Source organism: Aricia agestis, chromosome 10, assembly GCF_905147365.1.
Source record: "Aricia agestis chromosome 10, ilAriAges1.1, whole genome shotgun sequence".
NCBI classification, from domain to species: Eukaryota; Metazoa; Arthropoda; class Insecta; order Lepidoptera; family Lycaenidae; genus Aricia; species Aricia agestis.
Genome location: NC_056415.1, coordinates 13,861,066 through 13,885,128, shown reverse-complemented (window position 1 = coordinate 13,885,128; position 24,063 = coordinate 13,861,066). Strand labels below are relative to the sequence as shown.

General features: G+C 36.0%; 1 long non-coding RNA gene across 1 annotated transcript; it reads left to right on the top strand.

Moving 5' to 3' along the window:
* Window positions 1-1,627: 1,627 nt before the first annotated feature.
* LOC121731092 lies at window positions 1,628-23,165 on the top strand. Its single transcript, XR_006036190.1, has 3 exons — window positions 1,628-2,373; window positions 20,511-20,513; window positions 23,155-23,165. It is a non-coding gene; the product is annotated as an uncharacterized LOC121731092 (long non-coding RNA).
* The last annotated feature ends 898 nt before the right edge of the window (window positions 23,166-24,063 follow it).

Here is a 24,063-nt window from a genome sequence, read left to right as displayed (position 1 = left end):
ACGTTACATCGATTTACTGCATCTGTCTCTATCACAATACACGTGTCGGCGCAGGGTGATGGCAATAGTTTCTTTGTTTAAATTCCCTCTTAAGGTTGAGAGAATTCAAAATTGCAGTTCGCCTGGTAGTGGCACAAGTAATGACGAATATGAATTCACAGTTTTGTAAGACTCGCTAAAACTCGAGAACGACTAAATCGATTTGGTTCATTTTTGTCTAGAAATATTCGTGGAAGTACAGGGAAGGTTTATATTATGAAGAAGGAAGAGATACGAAGTTCACCGGGTCGTCTAGTCAGACTTAAACTCATTAACTTCTCACATTTTTTTTATCAATTTTTTATGGGGGTTTTTGTCAATAGACATGTCAACCCCATCGTATCCGAACTTCTCACATTAAAATTAGCAGATTTTTCTGTAGCTTTGTTCTCCTAGTTAATAACAACCATAATATTATAATATTTACTCTTATCTTTCATATAAACAGCTAAAATATTTTGTAAATTTAAGCCCGCGTCTTAACTAAACTGGATAATATGTAATCTACACATTTTATCGCGAAGTTCTTTCGAGACGTACGGTGTTTTCTTCGCTTTTAAAAGTTTTCGATAAACGATTTAAGTTCGTGATAGATTGTTTAAACCTTTAGTTACGGCCAAGAGGGACAGGCAAGAAATATAAATGCTAGTTTGAGGCCTCTTACCAAATGAAATATTTGTAGTTTCTTCATATTTTAATCAATTAAAAAAAATTTAATAGTTAAGAAAATAAAATTACAGACTCAATTCGCCACTTATAAGGTCGTTGACCGCACCCATCTGATTTCGATGGTTTAATTGATATTAAAATTATTTAGAAATCAGTTGTCAAGTCAGTTACCTCAGCCCAATGATATTCTACATATAGTACTACATATAGTAATACTTTGAGTTTTTCATATAAGTAATATCATTGCCTCAGCCACAAAGAGAATCCTATATTTAGTATTTATCATATTTTTAGGGTTTTCTTTTTTCTGTCTATGTGCCTTATCTGTAAATCATGAGCATTAAATTTAAATATAACTAGCCTTTACCCGCGACTTCGTCCGCGTCAGCAAAATGTGATAACAAAGATAATAAAAAAAAAATCCCCTTTTTAAGGTTCCTTTATAAAAAAAGTGGAGTATATCCTCTTCCTTTTCGGAAGTCGGTTAAAAAGTAGCCTAAGTTATTCCTTACTACATCAGCTATGTGCCTAAAAAAGTCCCGTCAAAATCGCTCCAGCCATTTCAGAGATTAGCCGGAACAAACAGACAGACAGACAGACATGCAGACAAAAATACATTATTTTGTATGTAGTAAAAATGGTTCTTTCAATATTACAAACAGACACTCCAATTTTATTTATATGTATAGATTTGAGCAATAAGACAAAAATTATCACTAAATAATATTTCTTCTTCTCGGCGATAATAATAAAGATCTGAAATAGTGTTTAATTTGTTATTCAGAAAGTTTAATATTAAAGACTTATTAATTGTGTCTATCGCATATTAATTATAACGTAGAAATTTTGTTTATCTGTGACATCTGATATAATATAATAGTTCAAGCATGTATTATCTCTATGAGTAAAGTAATTTTGTTTATCAATTAAAATTAGAAAAGCAATTGTTTTTAAATTCTAATCTTCTTGTTTAGTTTAGTTTTCTAAATTGTAAATATGTATTTCGAATTATTACAGAAATTTAAATTAGCGGTATAGAATTGAATACAATAATAATTATAACTTCATTAAATGCTATCAAAAATGTAACTCGATGTACCATCAGATGATCTACGTCATTTAGTCTGGTAATGTCTAGCCCATGCGACATTATCACAACTATTATTGATTTCACATAACCCGACCAAATAACGTAGGTTTGCCATCTGCTTATTAATTTCCCTGAGGGTAAATTAAAATAATGTAGAATTTATTAACCTTTTGAAGTAAGGTTGTATAGCTTTAATATTTTAATGTTTTCTAATTGTAGTGAAATATTTTTTATCTGTATTTATTTTCGAGTGTGTTGTGACCTTGACATTTCAGGTAAGTATTTGAGATTTTTTTATATGATACATTGATTTTAATTTAGTATCTTGTATTATTTTATCTAATATTTGATGAGTAATATCATACTTGAATGTCTAGACAATTAAAATAATTTGAAACAATCTTGATGTTGGTTAAGCAAACTATGTAAAATTAGGTTTCTAATGAACTAAAATTAAAGTAAAACTAAATTGTAATTGGGGATGCGAAATACTAAAAATCTTTAATAAAAGAAATGTTTTTACGGTCTGATATTTTAGGTCCATTTGCGTGACTCTGGAGATACAGGTAATTTATGTATTTCTCTCGCATCTATTGAAAAAAAAACTTACTTACGTTTTGGCGCAAGTGGGCCTTTTTGTTGTTTTTTTAAAATAGAAGTTCTATTTTTAATGTTTTGAATTTCGAACTGCACAGTTTTAGCGTTAAAGGGCTCATTCACGGCAGTCCGCCGTGCAGTCCGCCGGCTTATGCAGGATAGTGAATGGTGTCGCAGGCCTGCATGGCGACCGGCCTGCGACACCATTCACAATCCGGCATAAGTCGGCGGACTGCAATGCAGGATAGTGAATGGGCCACTTTAGCGTCAAATTATTGAATTTGAGCATCTGATTCGCAGCCGAATCGCATTTACATCGTATAAACGAATTTTGCATTGTAAATTAATTTCAGAGTCCTGTATTTGTTACGTATTTTTGTGTCATGATTTTATAAGGTATCTGTATTGGTTTTAGGTAATTTGTAATTTTGTATTAAGACATTATATTGTGTGACTGATTTGTATGTAATAAATATATTTTGAGGAACTTGCGTGTTATTTTTATGGCCTTGTTTAGTCCGAAATATTATTATTATACGCCGCATTCAAATCACTGCTTAGAGCGCTTACAGACGAACGGCACGTGTCGGCGGCACGCGTCGGCGGCAGACGACGGCACGTGTCGGCGGCAGCCGACGGCAGACGACGGCACGTTTATCACGCTTGCAGTTGTGACGTACCGCGTAAAGGTAAGCATCCATACTAGCCAGTATGTTTATCTTCAAATCAATCCAAACAAAGTTCCTAAGTCAAAATTTCTGCTTTCGACTTTTCCATCCACATCCCCCTTTTGAGCATTCATTTAAGTACTAGGCTAGTCGGTAATCCGTACGCTGCCGATTCTGCGGACGTCCTGTAAAAATAATATCCGTTTGATGCGAGACGTCCGTTGCGTACGATACCGACATGTGGACACTACTAAGCGAAACCGTTTGACAGATAAGCAATATTACTTTAAGGTCAACCTAGCGATCTTTAAAAAGTTGATATTTCACAGTGGGTTTAACAATGTTTTGCATTTTTTACTGTTTTTTTGTATAATTATATTTAAAAAGTGAGTACGGTAATGTTATTGTAATCTTACAACAAAGTGTTCTGGAAACATGATAGTTTTAGGAAAAGTCGTGGCAGGCCCCCTGCAAGCGTCATAAACTGTCAACGGCTGCCATCGACTGCCGCCGACACGTGCCGTCGACTGCCGCCGATACGTGCCGCCGAATGCCGTCGGATGCCGCCGACACGTGCCGTTCGTCCAGGTAAGAAGCCTTATTCAGCTGTAACTACAATTAGCTGTTAATGTTTGTGAAATAAAAATGTAATTATCATCATGTCTCAAATCGCAAGAACAGGAATCCAGAAGGTGTTTTTTCCTTGACTTTGTCTCTTGTATAAACGCCAACGTTTAATATTAGGACAAAACATATAACCTAAACGTCTCTATAAATATACGTTAGTATATATTTTTGTTTGTAGGTAAGGATAGGGTTACGTTGATGAAAATGCATCCTTATTCCTAGGTTACTGAGAACTGTAATTCGTGAAAATGAAACAATATTTTAAAATACCTTCTTGTTTAAGAAATAAGAATACTTCAAGAACTCCAAGATATGTCCGGCGTAATTACAATGAAATTGTTAATAAGCTAGATTGCAGTTGTATAACCCTCGTTAATCATGGGACGTCTAGCGCCGAATAAGGGTCGTTTCATACTAGAAAATCGTAGCGAAGAGTCACTCCGACGCAATCCATTACCATACTTAATATTATAAATGCGAAAGTGTGTTTGTCTGTCTGCTTGTCTGTTACCTCTTCACGTGTAAACTACTGAACTGACTTTCATCAAAGGAGAATGGTTACAGCCCATACAGAATTTATCCAGGCCCGACACGAGAGGACAAAATAAAATATACATTTTATCCCGTAAAAATGTACGGTTCCAGCGCGATAAATCAATTTTGTCGCAACGGAGTTGCGGGCATCGTGCGTCGTCACTCATCATTCATCGCATCGTCATAGTGCACGTTTTCTTTCAGAGATTATAATTTTTTAACATTAGTTTTTGCCTAATAAATTTTGTTACAAATTAACCCTTTAGGTATCTAATTAGTTGTTCCATGTTAAAAATGCCATCCGCAACATTTTGACTTCGCCGCGCCGCAACAAATATTTGGTCAGCAGATAACTAGTTACATATGTAAATTCGGCGTCAGGAGAGTATTCATGATCATTGTCACAGATCATTGTTAAACTTTTTGTGGCACTTCTAAGCCTGTCCTGCTCGCACACGCACGCAGACGCTTAAAGCGAATGAATCAGCGATAACTACATACACAAGAAATACTTAACATAACTTCGCTGCGTTTTCGCTACGCTAGTGTGAACAGACCCTAAGAGTCAAGATTGATAGATTCTCCGGCGTGTTCCTGTTTTCGGCAACGTGCCAACCTACCTGCACCTCAGTGCTTTGTCTTCGGGTGACGGGCGCCGAGTATTCCGTATAATTTGGAGGTGGATTCATATTTCTTAATATTTTGCAGCGTGTGTATCTATCTACTACATCTTGTCAAAAAAGAGTAGACGCCGATTTTTTATCTTTGTTGACAGACTGTGATATTGATTGTAAGGGCCTGCAGTTAGGTACTTGTGGCTACTGTATGCTGGGCATAATATTATGTTAACAATGGTACAGTAGTTTCTGCCGCGCACTGTAAAACTCTGGAATGAGCTGTCACCAGCAGTATTTCCAGACCGATACGACCTGCAAACCTTCAAGAAAAGAGCGTATTCCCTCTTAAAAGGCCGCCAACGCACCTGCAGCTCTTCTGATGTTGCGAGTGTCCATGGGCGACGGTAGTTGCTTACCATCAGGTGACCCGTTTGCTCGTTTGCCCCCTTATTTAATAAAAAAAAGTAGTTATGTCCACACTTAGCATTGAAAAGTGCAGCAATCCCGTAGGAAACGTGCAGCTAAAGGGAATTAAGTATAATAAATATATGTAGAGTATATCTCTGACCGCAGCATTAGCCGACAAAAACTGGAGCTCAAATGAATTGATTCAATCAATTTTTTCTCTCCCCGTTCCTGATTAAACCGGTCAATCTTCTCACCGTCCAGTTAACTGGAAAATTGGTAATTAGATGTAGGTGATAACCGCCGGTTTGTTCCGTCAGATTTATTGCTTAAGTGGAATTGGTTTCCCATTAAATATATCTTTTGGTTCACTTGTGCCAAAAAATCAACAACCATGTGATAAAAAAAGTTATAGTTTAGTGAAGCAACTAATTTCCAATTTCTGACGGTTTTTGATTCTCTTATCTATGCACTAGCTCTTTTGATTAACTTATATCAAAATGTTAACCAATCAACAACATTGTTGAATACATAAACTTCTGTGGAAAACCTAAGAAGCTGGTCACCATGGTCAGTTCATTAAAATATAATCTTTTTTAAAATATCTATGAGATGTTTTAATTTTATCATCATCTATTGGCAAACAAAAGTTTCATCGTTTATTGGAACTGCTAGACTGACTGTGTAATCGTAGTCACCCGGGTATGCCGTAATAACAACACATCTATTTACAATATCTGTAGCAATAATTTGACGACGTCATAATACCTGTAAATATTCTCTTATATTCAAGTCTACATTTTCACCGGGTCGTAACTTGAATGTATGTAATGCATAAATTAAAGCGTAATAATTTTGTCGTCCGTGATGAAACATAAATAACGTTCGACGCCATAACTTTTTGTTAAAACGCAATACGATCGTATTTCGAGCATTAATAATTTTTCAGCAGTAATCTCTATATTACTTCGCTGTCGACGAACAACCAGACAAGTTGTATACACATAACAATTACTTATTAGTATACGTGTAAGTCTCAAGACTTTTCGACCATAATAAAAATATTATTATTAGTTTGCATAGGTCACCTACAGCTTTGAGACAGCTCGGCGTGAAGAGCAAAAAAAAAGCATGAGCCAATATCTACAATTAACCCTTAATTGGTCGCATGGGGTCAGATCACTTTCAAACCGAAAAAAAAATGTCCTAGAGTTCCAGGAATGCAACGACACTTTTGGTAGTTTCCTAAATCCTATTGAGGTATCCTAATAAGTGGTAGCCGGTTAGCTAGCGATGGTGCGTGTGTCGCTACCCTCTTGAGCGCTGACCCCATGCGACCACTTACGTGACTTCTTTTGTCACAAGACAAGTTTCTATTTTTGTAATATTGTTTAGTTGTTAAATTATTTTTGATATAATTTAGGATGGTTTATAAATATATGAGTATATAATTCTATTGACAACATTTATTTATATAATTCTCTGTAAAAATGTCAGTATAGATCAAGACAGTGAAATACGCTAGCGGCTGGAAGGATTCTGAAGATAAAATAAATTTTGCGAATCTATAGCCTCCGAACTTCAAAACTATGCACCGATTTGTAACGGACATGTTGATGCGACTACTTGTGTGACTTTTGATGCGCCTAATTAAGGGTTACCTCTAATCCTATTTACAACCCATTTCGACAAAACCATAAGTTTTTTAAACATAATTAAAATATAGTTGTTTTATAAGTTCTCAACTTTTATAAAAATAGCAATTTACGAAAAGTGACCTTATATGAGACGGAGAATAGCTAACGAACTAAATAAAATATTCTTAAGTAAGTCTTCTGATGTTGTTAGTGTCTATGGGGGACGATAGTTGCTTTGTATCAGGTACCAGTTTGCTCGTTTGCCACCTTGTTGTTATACAAAATAAGAAAGTAGAAATAAGTTTTGTCTTTCTAATTTTAAAATAAAAAGATGGCTTTCACCAACGCAAATTTGACCATAGTACTATCTTTTACGAGGGATGGAGACGACAGGTAAATGTTATGGCTGGTATAAACTAAGTTTAAGTATCTCACTTTATATCTCACCTCATATTCAAGTTATCACATTCGCGGTAAAATCTTTTCCATAATCGCTGAAACTTATAGAGGTAAACCTATTCTAAAGTTCACACACCATTATAGATGTCTACGAAAACTGTTGTCTGCGAATATTTTGCAGATATCTGCGAAACCTGTATGAAAACTGTACAGGTGTCTACGAAAGCTCTACAATGGTCTACGAAAGCTCTACAGTTGTCTACGAAAATAATACATTAATATACCAAAAATGTATAGTTGTTTTCAAAAACTGTGCAATGTCTACGAAAACTGTACAGTTGTCTGCGAAGGCTGTGCAGATGTCTACACAAACTGTACAGGTGCCTACAAAATCACAGTTGTCTGCGAAAACTATTTAGTTGTCTACGGAAACTATCTACGAAAAATGTGCTTACAGTTGTCTACAAAAACTGTGCAATGTCTACGAAAACTATACAGTTGTCTGGGAAGACCTTGCAGTGGTCTATGAAGACTGTACAGGTGTTTACGCAAACTGTACAGTTGTCTACAAAAACTGCGCAGTTGTCTATGAAAACTGTATAGCTACCTACGATGTCTGTGAAGACTGTGCAGATGTCTACGTAAGCTCTACTGCAGGTGTCTACGAAAACTGTATAGTTGTCTACAAAACCTGTACAGGTTCCTACGAAAACTGTACAGTTGTGTACGAAAACCTTACAGATGTCTACGAAAGCGTTATTTATTCAAGTTTTTAATTATCATGTAATATGATGCATACAGATAACTTCTGAAAAGTTATAACTTATAACTTTCACCTATGAAATGGATCCCAACACCGGGTTACTCCATTGTAAGAAGTTTAATATAAAATGAAGACGCCCGCAATTCCGTTGCGTCAAAATTCGTTTATCGCGCGGGAACCGTACATTTTTTCAGGATAAAAAGTATCCTATGTGCTTTCTCAGGACTCAAACCGCTGAACAGGAAAACCGGTTCAGCGGTTTGGGCGTGAAGAGGTAACAGACGCACAGACAGACAGACACTTTCGCATTTATAATATTAATATGGATTAACGTAAAATCTGAGAAAAATATAAATCATAATTAATAAAAATACGTACCTACTGTGTTAGGAGCTCAGATAACAAACATAACTAACATAGCGTCATACTAAATACCACCTTCTAATCCTTGTTTAATACAAAGTTCGCAACTATTTGGGAGAGAGATGGGGCGCATTCCGTAGGAACTGTATAGGCCAAGAGCCCGGAGCTATATATTTTTATGTACGAACTTTTAAAATTTATTGCACAACTTTATTTAGGTTGCTATCTTAAGTTATTAACTGTAAATTATTTGAACTAAATGGTTGGGCTCAGTGGTGCTTATCACACCTTGTGTCTTCGATTTATGGGGCACGACGGATGACATTGATTTCATTGCGTTTACAGTTTTTCTTTTACTGATCTGAGCGTAGGGAGTATTTTAAACATGCAGAAAAGACCCTTACGATGTGTTTTCTGGTAACATGCGTTACCAAATATGGTGAAAAAAAACTTGAGAGGTGTCAAGGGACGCCCGAATGGAACAAAGATATTTCTTATGTTCAAAAAACCCATATACATAATATACACTAAAAAAAAAGCGCCATCTATTGACGCCCAGGATTACTAACAACGCGTCACTACTCACTGCTTATTCTCAGAAAACGCCAACTAGTTGACGCACAGGAATACTATGAACGCCCTCTGCCCCTACCATGCTACTAATAAAAAAATTGTCGAGGCCATATATCGTTCTGTCTAGCCCCCTTTACGCCGAACGCGCGATAAGGAACTTCGTTCCAAAAATAATTCACAGCCCAATGTGTTTCTACGTGTGTCAAACAATCATGTACAAAGTGACTTAAACTAATCGTATTTTGGTAAAAAATATAAGTCAGCCCGCATTGTACCGAAATCGAAAAATAAAATTTCGACATAAATTTAACGCTTTGGCTCTTCGACTAAAAAGGTGATATCTTAAAAGAGGGCAGTTTTAATTACGACTATCGGAATTCCTACAAGGAATCTGCGCGATTGGCCGTCCAACTTGTCAAATTCTTAACTTAACTGGACGCTTATACTAAATTAACTGCGCGTTTGACGATATTGGAACGTTGGAAACTTCCAGTAATTAAAGTCGTTTGAGTTTTTGCAATTCCGCGCTGGTCGTTTGTTTTAAAGAATCTTCGATTTCATATCCGTACTAATATATACTAATATTATAAATGCGAAAGTTTGTCTGTGTGTCTTCACTCTTAAATCGCTCAGTTTTGATGAAATTATTTAATTAGTATGCAGATACTTTGTGTGCGGAAAAAGTTTTTATCCTTGGGTTTTAGAAAATGTAAAAAAAAACGTGATTTATAGACGGTCCCTAACTACCCTCTAATCCTCTCATTTCGGTTAATAAAGACGTATATATAGTACCTGCCGTTTTCTAGAACTTCACAGTAGTTTTTCACTTAATAGTTATCCTTTTTAATCACGAGGAAAGTTTAAAATGAAGTCCGCTTACTTTGAAACTTATAAAAATCTGAAAATGTTTCATATTTAGGATGACCTATTTAAGAAAACTCTCGGTTATTTCTTCGAGGTGAAGATGTCACTCATAATTACGAATTTTTTCAAAGAATTAAATAATTTTCCAAGAATTTAATTATTATAATTTTACAGTAACGGAATAGGTATTGTGTGGGCGAAATTTTTGAAGCACTCCGGCGAACTTAAACTAATTTCTGACTTAAAATTAATTTTGATTTATTTTTGCTGGGAGCAAATCCGGCGTGGTAAATATTTTTTTTGTCTATTCCGAACAATAGCAATTTCAAATTGAACTTTATTTACTACAAGGCTTTTTAAGCATTTTCCACATGGCTCCTAGATTAGAAAGGCCAATGACCGGTGGTACTACCTTTAATTTTGGCTTTTTGGAAAACTTACGTTGTAAATCGGTAGACCTGTTTTTTGGATTTCCCAAAAAAACTAAGATTTTTATGCTTATTTTAGGTTCACCGTTCACAATAGTTTTAAATGTCAATATTTAAAAATTAAAATGTGTTAACTTGTAAAATACCATTTTAGTCAGAGTTCCCTAGAACAATTTTTTTTACTATCATGCAAATTTTTTGTGAGTAGCTTCATTTTGATAAGACGAACAATATTTTTTATCTGCAAAAAATCTCGAAACAACTATTAACCTATAAAAATACAAAAAATCTGTTGGTTAAATTGTTCTACGGAACCCGGACTACATTTCTTTCAATTGAAATAAGTGAGATATATAAGCATCACGAAATAAAAATAATCTTTTCGCTTACTACCATATTTTAGTTTTAACTTTTAACCAAACACTCTGCAGTATAAAAACCCTGATAACTGCACGAATAAAGAAGACGTCAACAAATTGTACAAACATTTTAAATGTAAAAAAACATAAAGACGTTTTCATACGAAGCGTTCCCCGTGAAATTTAAAAATGGCGGAAAAAACCGCAACTGCGAATCTGTGACAGACTTTTAACGTGTTTGTAACGATCAGTTTTAATATAACATCGGTGTTTTATCACATACTTTTTATGTTTTTATTCTATTTCGAAAATTCAAGCAAATGTTTTGTTTTTATATGGCTTAGTAGATGCCACCTAACATCAAAAGGTGAGAGCGAGACTGCACTATGCGACACGACAAGATGCGACACTTCACGTTCCATAGAAGTGACGTTTCACGTTCCATGGAACTGACGAAAAAACGTCAGATACATGACGTTTTTTCGGCTATGTGGTAGCTGGTTCCATGGAACGTGAAGTATCGCTTATCGATTTAGTGTGGTTTCGCCTTAAATCGTAGCGGTTTAGTTTGCCGCCATAAAACTGTCCTACGTCCTTTCCAAGGACTCAAAGTTTTTATAACTTTAATTCTAGCCGGTAAAGCAATTTAGGTGTGAAGTGGTAACGAACAGTCAAACTCTACTTGTACTAACACCACTTCTAATATCGTTTCCATAACTTCAAAGCCGCATTGTAATCGCAGTGTCGTCGTACTGTATGTTGATGACATGCTGCATGTCACATGCACCATGCGCTGCGTCATCGGACACGATGTTTCAACGGATTCAGTGGCTGATACTGACCACGCAACCATTTGGTAGCGTTTCGTTTGTGTTTTTTTTTGGCTGTCCGGCCGCAGCGACGTTCCAACGCAAATCTACACAGTGCGACGACACAACGTTACTTTTGTATCACTATTATACTGTGGCTTTCTAAGATTTAGTGTACCGTGACTGCTAACGGTCAGTAAAGCCATTACAAATCCAATTGAACTAATGTACAGTAATCCGATAATGTACATTCGATCAAACTCAATTTATCGGCAAATTGAACGCTGATTCACACAATAGCTGTTAAATGTACTAATATGTATAATTGTGGCGAGCCGCGACATAGATGTCCGATGTCAAAGGATGTTGCATCAGAAAATCGAGTGAGATGCCACATACCTTTCATCAGACAATCGAGTGTGATGCCACATACCTTCCATCAGCAAATCGAGTGAGATGCCACATACCTTCCATCAGAAAATCGAGTGAGATGTCACATACCTTCCATCAGAAAATCGAGTGAGATGCCACATACCTTCCATCAGAAAATCGAGTGAGATGTCACATACCTTCCATCAGAAAATCGAGTGAGATGCCACATACCTTCCATCAGAAAATCGAGTGAGATGCCACATACCTTCCATCAGAAAATCGAGTTTGATGCCACATACCTTCCATCAGAAAATCGAGTTTGATGCCACATACCTTCCATCAGAAAATCGAGTTTGATGCCACATACCTTCCATCAGAAAATCGAGTGAGATGCCACATACCTTTCATCAGACAATCGAGTGAGATGCCACATACCTTCCATCAGAAAATCGAGTTTGATGCCACATACCTTCCATCAGAAAATCGAGTGAGATGCCACATACCTTCCATCAGAAAATCGAGTGAGATGTCACATACCTTCCATCAGAAAATCGAGTGAGATGCCACATACCTTCCATCAGAAAATCGAGTGAGATGCCACATACCTTCCATCAGAAAATCGAGTTTGATGCCACATACCTTCCATCAGAAAATCGAGTTTGATGCCACATACCTTCCATCAGAAAATCGAGTTTGATGCCACATACCTTCCATCAGAAAATCGAGTGAGATGCCACATACCTTTCATCAGACAATCGAGTGTGATGCCACATACCTTCCATCAGCAAATCGAGTGAGATGCCACATACCTTCCATCAGAAAATCGAGTGAGATGCCACATACCTTCCATCAGAAAATCGAGTGAGATGTCACATACCTTCCATCAGAAAATCGAGTGAGATGCCACATACCTTCCATCAGAAAATCGAGTTTGATGCCACATACCTTCCATCAGAAAATCGAGTGAGATGTGACATACTTTGCATCAGACAATCGAGTGTGATGCCACATACCTTCCATCAGAAAATCGAGTGAGATGCCACATACCTTCCATCAGAAAATCGAGTGAGATGCCACATACCTTCCATCAGTAAGTCGAGTGAGATGTGACATACTTTGCATCAGACAATCGAGTGAGATGCCACATACCTTCCATCAGAAAATAGAGTGGGATGCGATAAACCTCCCATCAGAAAAAAGAGTGAGATGCGACATACCTTCCATTAGAAAATCGAGTGAGATGCGACATACCTTCCATTAGAAAATCGAGTGAGATGCGACATACCTTCCATTAGAAAATTGAGTGAGATGCGACATACCTTCCATCAGACAATCGAGTGAGGTGCGACATACCTTCCATCAGACAATCGAGTGAGGTGCGACATACCTTCCATCAGACAATCGAGTGAGGTGCGACATACCTTCCATTAGAAAATTGAGTGAGATGCGACATACCTTCCATCAGACAATCGAGTGAGGTGCGACATACCTTCCATTAGAAAATTGAGTGAGATGCGACATACCTTCCATCAGACAATCGAGTGAGGTGCCACATACCTCCCATCAGAAAATCGAGTGAGATATTGTGACCTTCAAGAAAAGAGCATATTCCCTTAAAAGGCCGGCAACGCACCTGCAGCTCTTCAGTAGTTGCTTTCCATCAGGTTACCCGTTTACTCGTTTGCCCTCTTTATTAAAAAAACGTAAAGCTAAAGTGATATACTTATAGATGTGTCACGAAAAGTAAAAAGTCGCCAGTCCTTTTATAACACTGTTATTATTACATAATATGTTAATTATTGTTAGTCCTAGTTTTGAATAATTTAAGAAATTTGTGATGTTCAATGATTAAGCTTTATTGGTAAAAACTTTGCAGTGAAAAATGTATCCTTCATGAGTAAATTACCTTGCAATAAATAAAATATATAGTGCCCAAATTAATAAGTCATAAAGTTTTTTAAAGTCTAATAATAATCACAAACTATAATAGTAATAATATACTTACCGAATAGAAGTTATTTTTTAACTAAAACATCAACTTTCTGTATCTTGTAGGGGTGCTACGAATTCGTAGCAGTTTCGTAGCACCTCTACGAAAAAAAATATTGATATTATAGTTCTGTATCGGCTTTCAGTACATATTGCAATCTTTATTATTTTATCTTTTCCTTAAACACACCTTATACATAATATTATCCATGACTCAAGAGCGTTTGAAAACCTATTCTGGTGTCGCGTTGGCGGAATTTGAATTCGCAGCCCCTGGCTTGAGCCAACACGCATTCAACCACTTAGCCACAAAGGTCGTCGGATTACAAATAGACAAAGAGTAGCTTAATCCAGGGCTATTAAACCTTTTATTGCACCTCAGGTTTCTTTAAAGTTTGCACAAAGAGCCATACGTTGAGCGGTGTTAACAGAGATATCTATTAGGGTCCATTAAGTGCGGACCATTTGCCGCAATTGCCTTTTATTTGCTCACCGAGACCGGGTGCATTAAACGCCCATTACTAGCCTGGGCACGTCGCAATCTCCGGCCGTTTAATTATATAATTCCCCGCCGATTTCATTAGCGCGATCGTGACGTAATCTGTCAAATCTGACATTAGATTCGGCGGCACGTCAGTTTGACAGCTGTGAACGACAAATATATCATCGTTATTTGTGGCGGCGGTGCGGTCCCGAATGCGCTCATTATAATAATTAAATGTAATAATGGCGAACAATAATGCACTGTTATTACAAAATAATTAATTTACGATAATAAGTCGGCCATCATTTTGTTTTATTACGCTGTTTATTGTTTAATATTCGGGCGTCACGTTTCCGAATTTTGTGATGGTTTCCCCGAAATGATCATTTTCAATTTTTGAAACATCTTAATTTATTTCATTAATTTATTAAGTCCAGTAGAAAAACAATAAAAAATAGAAAGATTTTTTTCGCATGTTCAAGTTCTTAAAACGCCTATCGATGTATACAAACAATTTTACCTTTACACTTAAACAAAATTTACCGAATCACTAAGACTTAACAAAATAAAAACCCCAGTTAATACCAACAGTTAAAGTTTAACCAGTCGTTTCCCGTGAAATATGCTTTTTGTTTCTCCATATGTGGGTCTCGTACTAGTTGTATTTATTGGGCATTGTTGGGGCCCTATAAAAAGGAGATAAGGAACAATACCGGCAAGACAATGGGCTCCCGTGGGATGCAGATAACGTTATTTACTACGCAACGTGTAATTTTAATAGCCAACTCTAAGATTTGAATGCACGCTACAAAGATATTGTGTAGACAATGGATTTTATTGGTTTCTGACTTATATATTTTATCAAAGGTGTGTTAATACTTTAACATAATATACTCTTAGATACCAGCGGTTCTTAAACGTTTTTGGTGGCGGAACCCTTTTAGGAAGTGACATTTTTGATGGACCGCCAAAAAAAAGAACAGCGGACCTAAAATGGTCATGTGACCATTTTAGGTCCGCTGTTCTTTTTTTGTTTGCAAAATGTTTTGCAAATCCTCTCAAATCAATTGAGAAAAAGAATTGTCAAAACTGTCAAACCGACGATTGTCAAATTAGTACGAAGTACGAACTAGACATAATATGAATTGCAAGCAGAGTGACCATTTTGCGATTTAAAAAAATGAATCAGATTATATTAATATGATTCATAATATGACTCTCCAAAGCGACCATTTTAGCCCCGCTGCTGTCTTTGAATGAATTTTCTCCATGCTGGAGTTCGATGAGATTTCTCAAAAGAATTTTAAAAGTATCGTTCGCGGAGCCCTTACAATGCTTTTGCCCCAGGGCTCCGCGGAGCACACTTTGAGAATCACTGCTCTATACTAATATTAAGAAGGAGGTTCGTTTCTTTGCTCGGTTTTAGATAACGTTACTTTACAAACTAAAATTATATCATGTATTTAGTTAATGGTTTAAGGGCCTATTTCACCACTCTTTTGACAGATTCTCCATACTTGATCTGTCAAGTTAATTGGTGGATAGCCTATTCGTCACTTATCAGGAAGTGGTGAAAGAGGCCCTAAATATAACATTTTAATTCTATAAATTATGTATGAGTACAAAATTGCCTACAGTAAGGATTGATTTGGCTTCAGTTATATTTTACTAATGTCATTATTCGTAAATAAATATTTTTAATTCTTTAATAATTTGTCAATGATATTCGAATACCTTAACTTGAATTCAATTCCATGTATTATGTTTAAAATTATAGAATACCGATTTTATTTTTAAAACGATAGCAAGTAAGCGATAGGCCAGAACAAACAAGGCTAGTTTTTATCGCAAAAACATACGTTACCCGCGCGATGAACTAATTTGCGGGCGATAAACTCGTGGTACTAAGCGTTTAGTGTTTAAGGCAAATGATAATAGTCAGTTAAATATTTACTCGGAGCAATTTTAATTAAAGTGTACACAAATCATGTTAACCCCAGGCCAATTTAAATAAACCTAACAAACAATTATAATACTCCAATTTAAGTGAAATATGACGTAACAAGTCCATTATACGCGGCATCCGATCCGCGCGGCTATTGCGTCTCGATAGAGATCGGTCGCTATCACTATTATAGACTAAATGACAAAATTCATTTGTCGGGCGGGAAACGTACATTTTTCCGGGATGAAAAGTATCCTATATCCTTTCCCGGAACTCTGTATCTCTATACCAAATTTCAGCACAATCGGTTCAGCGGTTCGGGCGCGAAGATGTAACAGACAGACACACTTTCGTATTTCTAATATTATAAGTATGGAACTATTTGACTTTTGTAAATCCATAATTTAGAAAAGTCAAATACTTGACAGGACATAGTGGCCTGAAGGAAAACACTGCAGCACTGCCGCAGCGTAGCAGAAGTAATCTAACGTCCATTCATTTTCACTTCAAAACTGCCTGTCTGTATGTCTGCTTCCTCTTCACATTTTTATTTTTAGGGTTCCGTACCTAAAGGGTGAAAACGGGACCCTATTACTGAGACTTCGATGTCTGTCCGTCTGTCTGTATCTCTCCAGGCTGTATCTCAGTAAATACACAATCTGTGAAAATTTTAGAAGTCTAGCTATAGAGCTAGACTTCTAAAATTTTCACAGATTGTGTATTTTTGTTGCCGCTATAACAATAAATACTAGTTTTATTTATGGCCGATATTTTTTTTTTATTGCCTTTTTTCAGACTTCTTGATTTTTCCATCAGCTTAACTTACTGAATATACTCTAGTTAGCGGGCCAGTAGTATCGAAATCTCGGTCTGTTTGCCCTATTTTGGCAAAGGCCTCCCCCATTTCTTTCCATTCTTTTCTGTTTAGCGCTGTCCTTGTATAAGTAAATATATATCCTGCTGGCATTTTTAATTAATCTTCCCACCTCCGAAACTGCCTTCCTCTATTTCTTTTACCGTTTCTTGGGTGCCAGAACACTACATTTTTCCTCTTCACATACATAGCTATAATTGGAAAGCATAGCGTCCTTGGAAAGGACATAAAACTAATTCCCAAAGAAACTCGTCTTCATAGTTCATATGAACGTGAGTTTCATTTGCATTTTTAACCAACTTCCAAAAAGGGGGAGTTTATATAGTCGTCAGTTTATTTATGCGACAAAAGTTATTCCCACCTCCGAAACTGCCTTCCTCTATTTCTTTTACCGTTTCTTGGGTGCCAGAACACTACATTTTTCCTCTTCACATACATAGCTATAATTGGAAAGCATAGCGTCCTTGGAAAGAACATAAAACTAATTCCCAAAAAAAACTCGTCTTCATAGTTCATATGAACGTGAGTTTCATTTGCATTTTTAACCAACTTCCAAAAAGGGGGAGTTTATATAGTCGTCAGTTTATTAATGCGACAAAAGTTATGGCAACGTCTAATGATAAAATGAATTCATTTTATTTAATGTAGTAAATAAGATAATTTCATTTCCTTCGTCTTGTATGATAGAACTATGTAAGTTCCCAGACAGAACCTACTTAAATGTTGTTAGTAAGTTGTTTGTTCTGTAATGTTATGAGATAAAATGAGACATAACACTGGAATAAATATAAGTTGTGTTGCATATAATATTTTCAATTTCTTTAAAGATTTTATTTATACTAATAAGACCCAGGTTGAGAACTAGAAAGCCTAGATCCCTAGCCTAGGTCTGGTTTAACGCCCTTTAATCGTTTTTCTCTCTAGTTCTACGTATACAGTGTGTAACAAAAATAAGTGATAATACTTTAGGGTGTGTACGTGTTCCTTGTATAGAGTTCACTGTGAAAGTAGCAGCGCTGAAAGACGAATTTTTTTTTTCATTTTTGTATGGGCAAGGGCCCGAGCGTCACGAGCTTCCCCATACAAAAGTGAAAAAAAAATTTGGTCTTTCAGCGCTGCTACTTTCACAGTGAACTCTCTATAAGGAACATGTACACACCCTAAAGTATTATCACTTATTTTTGTTACACCCTGTATATACAATGTGTCCCGACACCAGTGACCTATCCTTTAATATTGTGATTGAGTGATGAGTGTGTTTTATCAGAGAGAAAAAATTAAGAGCATTCTCTCTGTCACGGTTGTAAAATAGCAGCCATTTTATTTTTTTTTCATATCAAAAGATAGTGGAGACTTTTAGCTAGAATACATTCCATTGAGAGAGCAAAGATGTTATGGAATTTATCGTATTTTAGTATAAGCATGACAGCCGTAAATGGGCTTAGTTTTTCTACGGAAGAATAGACAAAGTTGCAGATTGACAATGTGATAATAGAAACAAACACAGTCCATCAGCCGAGTTCCGTAATAGGTCATTCCGCGTAAATCAATTATCCACTACAAGACGTGCCATGTTGGGACAGTCCTGGCCTGGGACGGGGACATTCTATTTCGGCCACCCGTGGCCCTCGCTTGCGGCGTATTCCGAATATCCCACGAATTGGAAACTCGCTCGCAACGGAACCCGATTTAATTGCTTCGTAAGAAATGTTTACTGTTAGAGTTTAGATGTACAATAAAACGTCTTTTGGGGTAAGTTTACTCGAGTGTTGCCAAAAGGAAGGGTGATGATTCTCGAAATTTTTGAATGTTTATTTGTATAACAATAAAATTCATGATTTTTATGAATTACAATATTAGAGTAAAAAAATTAGTGTCTTTGTTGACGTTGTCTCGAACCGCTGAACTGATCTGGTAGAAAAAATATGGTACGGACACAGAAATATATCTTGATTAACTTCTGTGGGCACGGAGATATCCTAAGTCCCAGAAAAGGAGAAGTGATAGTTTATATCAAGGAAAAATTTATTTATATTACCACAAACACATTTTTACGGCACAAAGTTGCCGGGCAAGAAGGTTATACATTCTATAGATAGTTTAATTCAATAATATAAAATCTTTACCAAAAATGCTAAAAAATCGGAAACACAGATTTTCACTTAATGTGCAAAATTATATTCACTTACCCTGCGAAAAATATAAACGTTTCTTCTGTGCACCTGGCAATATAAAAGGAACGGTTTTTATAACTGAATAATTTCAAGTTCGTTGGGAATAAAATATGATTTCTCTGCATCAAAGACGGCCTGTAGCACTAATGAACCTGGATAATCTATTGAACAGACTACAGCCTTCGCAGACACTTTAACGTTTGCATGATTTTTTAAAATATTATTATTATTAAGACCTGCATGTCTATGCAGTCTATGCAGTCTAGCATGGTATCCATAACATAGTAGTTGAAATTCGAATGCTTAAAACCTTTGAATTTCGCAAAGTTAAAAAATGATGATATGTTTTCCATTGACATCACTTATCAATGCAAAATGCATTCAGAAGGCTAAATTAGATACTGCAATATTAAGTTCGATTTCAGCACTGTAATTTCTTTAGTTTCCACTAATTATTATTATTTAGTTTTAATTTTTAATCATATTTTTATTAAAAATATTTTGTAAAAACTATAAGTGTCTAAACACACCATGCCGAAGTTCCGTGGCGGAAGTTCGGCATGATTCCGCCTGCAATGTATTTTAGTGTCTAAACAAACCATGTCGAAGTTCCGCGGCGGAAGTTCGGCATGACTCCGCCTGCAATGTATTTTAGTGTCTAAACAAACCATGTCGAAGTTCCGTGGCTGAAGTTCGGCATGATTCCGCGTGCAATGTATTTAAGTGTCTAAACAAACCATGCCGAAGTTCCGTGACGGAAGTTCGGTATGATTCCGCCTGCAATGTATAAATTACCGATGACACACCATGCCGAAATTACGTCGCGTTATATTGTATGCGTTTGACATTGCTGACGTAATCATGCCGAACTTCCGCCGTGAAACTTCGGCATGGTGTGTTTAGACACTTAAATTACCGATGACACACCATGCCGAAATTATGTCGCGTTATATTGTATGCGTTTGAAATTGCTGACGTAATCATACCGAACTTCCGCCGCGGAACTTCGGCATGGTGTGTTTAGACACTAACACTTTACCTGCTACAAGAGAAAATATTTCTGAAAACTAAAAAAAATAATGATACCATCCATTACTCTGTATTAATTTTATTGAACATTATGCTGTCTGTATAAATTCCTCAATCAATTATTTGATAATCGGGGACGGCGCATAATGACGGGGCCAGGCGTGGGCGTCTCGAGGGATGTACAATATCCTCATTAATTAAGGGGGTGACTAACCCTAAAGTGACGATTTTATAATTCATTTATATACTTGAAAATAAGCCCCGAATTGTTTCATTTTCTAAAATTAGATACAACATTATATTTCCGAGAATTCGATCTGAGCAAAAACACGATATCTCAAAATTTTCTAGATAGAAAAAAATCCCAAAGATGCATCAAATTTTCACGAATTTTTCATTTATTGCCATAACCGTGCATTGAACTAAGTTAATATTTCAACACGTTGTATAAAATTCTATCATTGAGACATCGACCTAGCGGATTTTTAAAATGTTGTATATTTATCGAGTTATTGAGAAAAAACTAATTTGGCGATGAATCCGCGTCATCCTTTTTCACCTGGCATATGAAAGACGGGCGTGAGTGTGTCTTCACACAGTTGTGAGAAGGACGATGTTTGATTTTTTGGGTTAGTCGCCCTCTTAATACAACACGGAAGTGTTTGACCATAAACCATGAAATAAAATTAGGAATTGTTATATCTCTGTGTTATATCACTAAATCTCATCAGTGGGAGAGCCATGCTTCGGCACGAATGGGCTGGCTCGACTGGAGAAATACCACGTTCTCACAGAAAACCGGCGTGAAACAGCGCTTGCGCTGTGTTTCGCTGGGTGAGTGAGTTTACCGGAGGCCCAATCCCCTACCCTATTTCCTTCCCTACCATCCTCTATTCCCTTTCCTTCCCTTCCCTACCCTCCCCTATTACCCTATTCCCTCTTAAAAAGCCGGCAACGCACCTGCAGCTCTTCTGATGCTGCGAGTGTCCATGGGCGACGGAAGTTGCTTTCCATCAGGTGACCCGTTTGCTCGTTTGCTCCCTTATTTCATTAAAAAAAGCTTAAGAAAACGAGTTGTGAGACAATAACGCTCCCGTTATTGGAATGAAAAGTAACAGTTCCGATTATATACATCTAAGTTAAGCTAAGTTTCAGTGAGTTTCTGTTTAATCCTTTTTAAAAAACTGTTTACTAACGGCCGTTCCCAATATTCAATCTATCTCTGGTTTGACATACAACCGATCGTAGCTAACATTGAATTGACATAAAATATATGTCTCTAATGTCTAATGTGAGCTATTCCTATCTCTAGTAGGGCAAAACCAGAGATAGATCAAATATTGGGAACGGCCGTAAGTAAAAGTCGTCCGTTTGGGTATTTTTTTTATTAATGGCGTTTTTATAAAAATATCACGTCAGTTTATTAAAATCCGATAATTTAGATTACCTACTTGTCAAAAATTTTCCTTCAGCAGTAATTTTATTGAGCAAAAGTGAAAAACTTATAAGACGAAGGAATAATTTGCTACAATTAAAAAAATATTTAAATCCTTAAGAAATACTAGTTTTTGATGTAAGTATTTTGTTACAATCTCATATATTTTTTCTAAAATTTTTATTCCAAATCATGTAAATTAAAAAAAAATCTCCACCTTTCCTCCTAATAAACCTTCTTTTCGATACACAAATTGTGTTCAATGCAAACATTGTAACGAGCGATTGTTTTGTGTAAATATGTAGCGAATGTGCTCGAAGCCTGCCTCGTGTTTGTCAGCGCGCAATCAGAGCCTGACGTCTCGCGATGGCGGGAACCAATCAGCTGTGCTGACTTATCGACGCCATGTTTTTTTGGTCGAGCTGTCAGATCGGGAAAATCCGACAAGATTTTCAGTTGACAGAACAAATACGCCCCGCTGATTGGCGCTTTTAAATGTCAAACTCCTGACGTTTGGAATATTAAATTGTTTATTAGTTTTATTACATTGGCGACCTAGCAATGTGCCATATTTTAAATAGAAGAAATTGCGTGTTATGTTTTAAAGTGGTTAATTTTCGTTGCAAATTTCCAGAATAAGAGAAGCCAGGTTCCAGTCACTGGTTATAAAATTACCTTTACACATGATCTTAAAGGTTTTCTGTTAAAATTTGTGACAATCGAATATAGATACAAAATGTGTGAAAAAATTCAGTCCATCAATGCGGCTGTGAATAACTCAACTAGTGATGTTCTGCGTCGACATACGCAGTGGATATTTTAGGTCAATGTAATGAATGTTTTGATATAGTCAGTTAAATTATATTATTGTATGACAATTGACACTTAAAAAATGTATACAGTTTACGTGCCTTCTTACGTTTTAAATTTAAACGCATTATAATCAATAAAATAAATCCTGTACAAATTACTTTTATAAATAAGTACTTTAAATCTTTAAATAAGAAAGGATAATTGCAAAATCTAGTTACTAGTTTTTAGTCACTTATTTCCCGTCTCATATACATAATATTTCGTAAACAGCTCGTACGGATCACAGTATCTGCGAGGCTGCTCTTTGTTCGGAGTTTAAGTTTTAAATAACTCCAAAATGCCTAGTTTCGAGGGAACTGTCTAGAACGTTTTTTAGAGCAACTTATGTACAAGTAGATCTCGAGTAATATACATGCGTTATACAAGACTATATGACATCTTGACTGACTTAAATAACCTAGCATTTAGTGTGTCGCACCTATTCTATATTATAATATTTTATCTATGTTGTTAGTTTGCTAATTATTAATAAGTAACCAAAATATTATATCTAAGATGCTTATTATACTGTACTGTGCTTATTATATACTGTACTTAGATAACTTTTATAATTATGTTAATGTCACCAATGCCTTCAAGAGTTGTTTTATTATAAACTTATATACATACTTATTTTTTAAAGTAGCTTTAAATACGAGTACAATAATATTTTGTTACATTATGATTAGTAAGGATTTATGTAATTTTTATGTTTTTAAGTAAAAGTAAGGTGTCCATTGAAAATCAGCGTTGCGGATCCGTTCGCAACATTGCTGAATGGGAACCAATTTGGTATTACATAGGATAGTATTAGTAGTTAAGAATTATTTTTGTAAGATGCTAAATACCAAATAAATTTATTTTTCTTTCTTTCTTTCTTTCTTACATCGTGAACTTCGTATCACTGCTCCCTCCTAATTTAAGCCTTCCCTGGACCTCCACGAATATTTCACTTCTAAAATCAGCCAAATCCGTTCAGCCGTTATCGAGTTTTGGCGAGACTAACAAAATTAAAGATTTATTTTTATTAAATACTGGCTGTCCTGGTGAACTTCGTGTCACTTTAAAACCTTCCCTGGACTTCTACGAATATTTTAAGACTAAAATTATCCCAATCCGTTCAGCCGTTTTCGAGTTTTAGCGTGACTAACACATTTGAAAATCCATTTTTATATATAAGATACAGAGTGTAACAAACTAAGTGATAATATTTTAGGGTGTGTATGGGTATGTAGAGTTCGTTGTGAAAGTAGCAGCGCTGAAATAATAACTTTTTTTTCACTTTTGTATGGGAAAATTCATGACAATCGGGCGCTTGCTCATACAGATCGCAAAAAATGCTCCTTTAGCGCTGTTACTTTCACAGTAAACTCTATATAGGAATCACATAAAAACCCTAAAGTATTATCACTTAGTTTTGTAACATAATATACAGGTATAATATTGTGATATAATAATTATTATATGA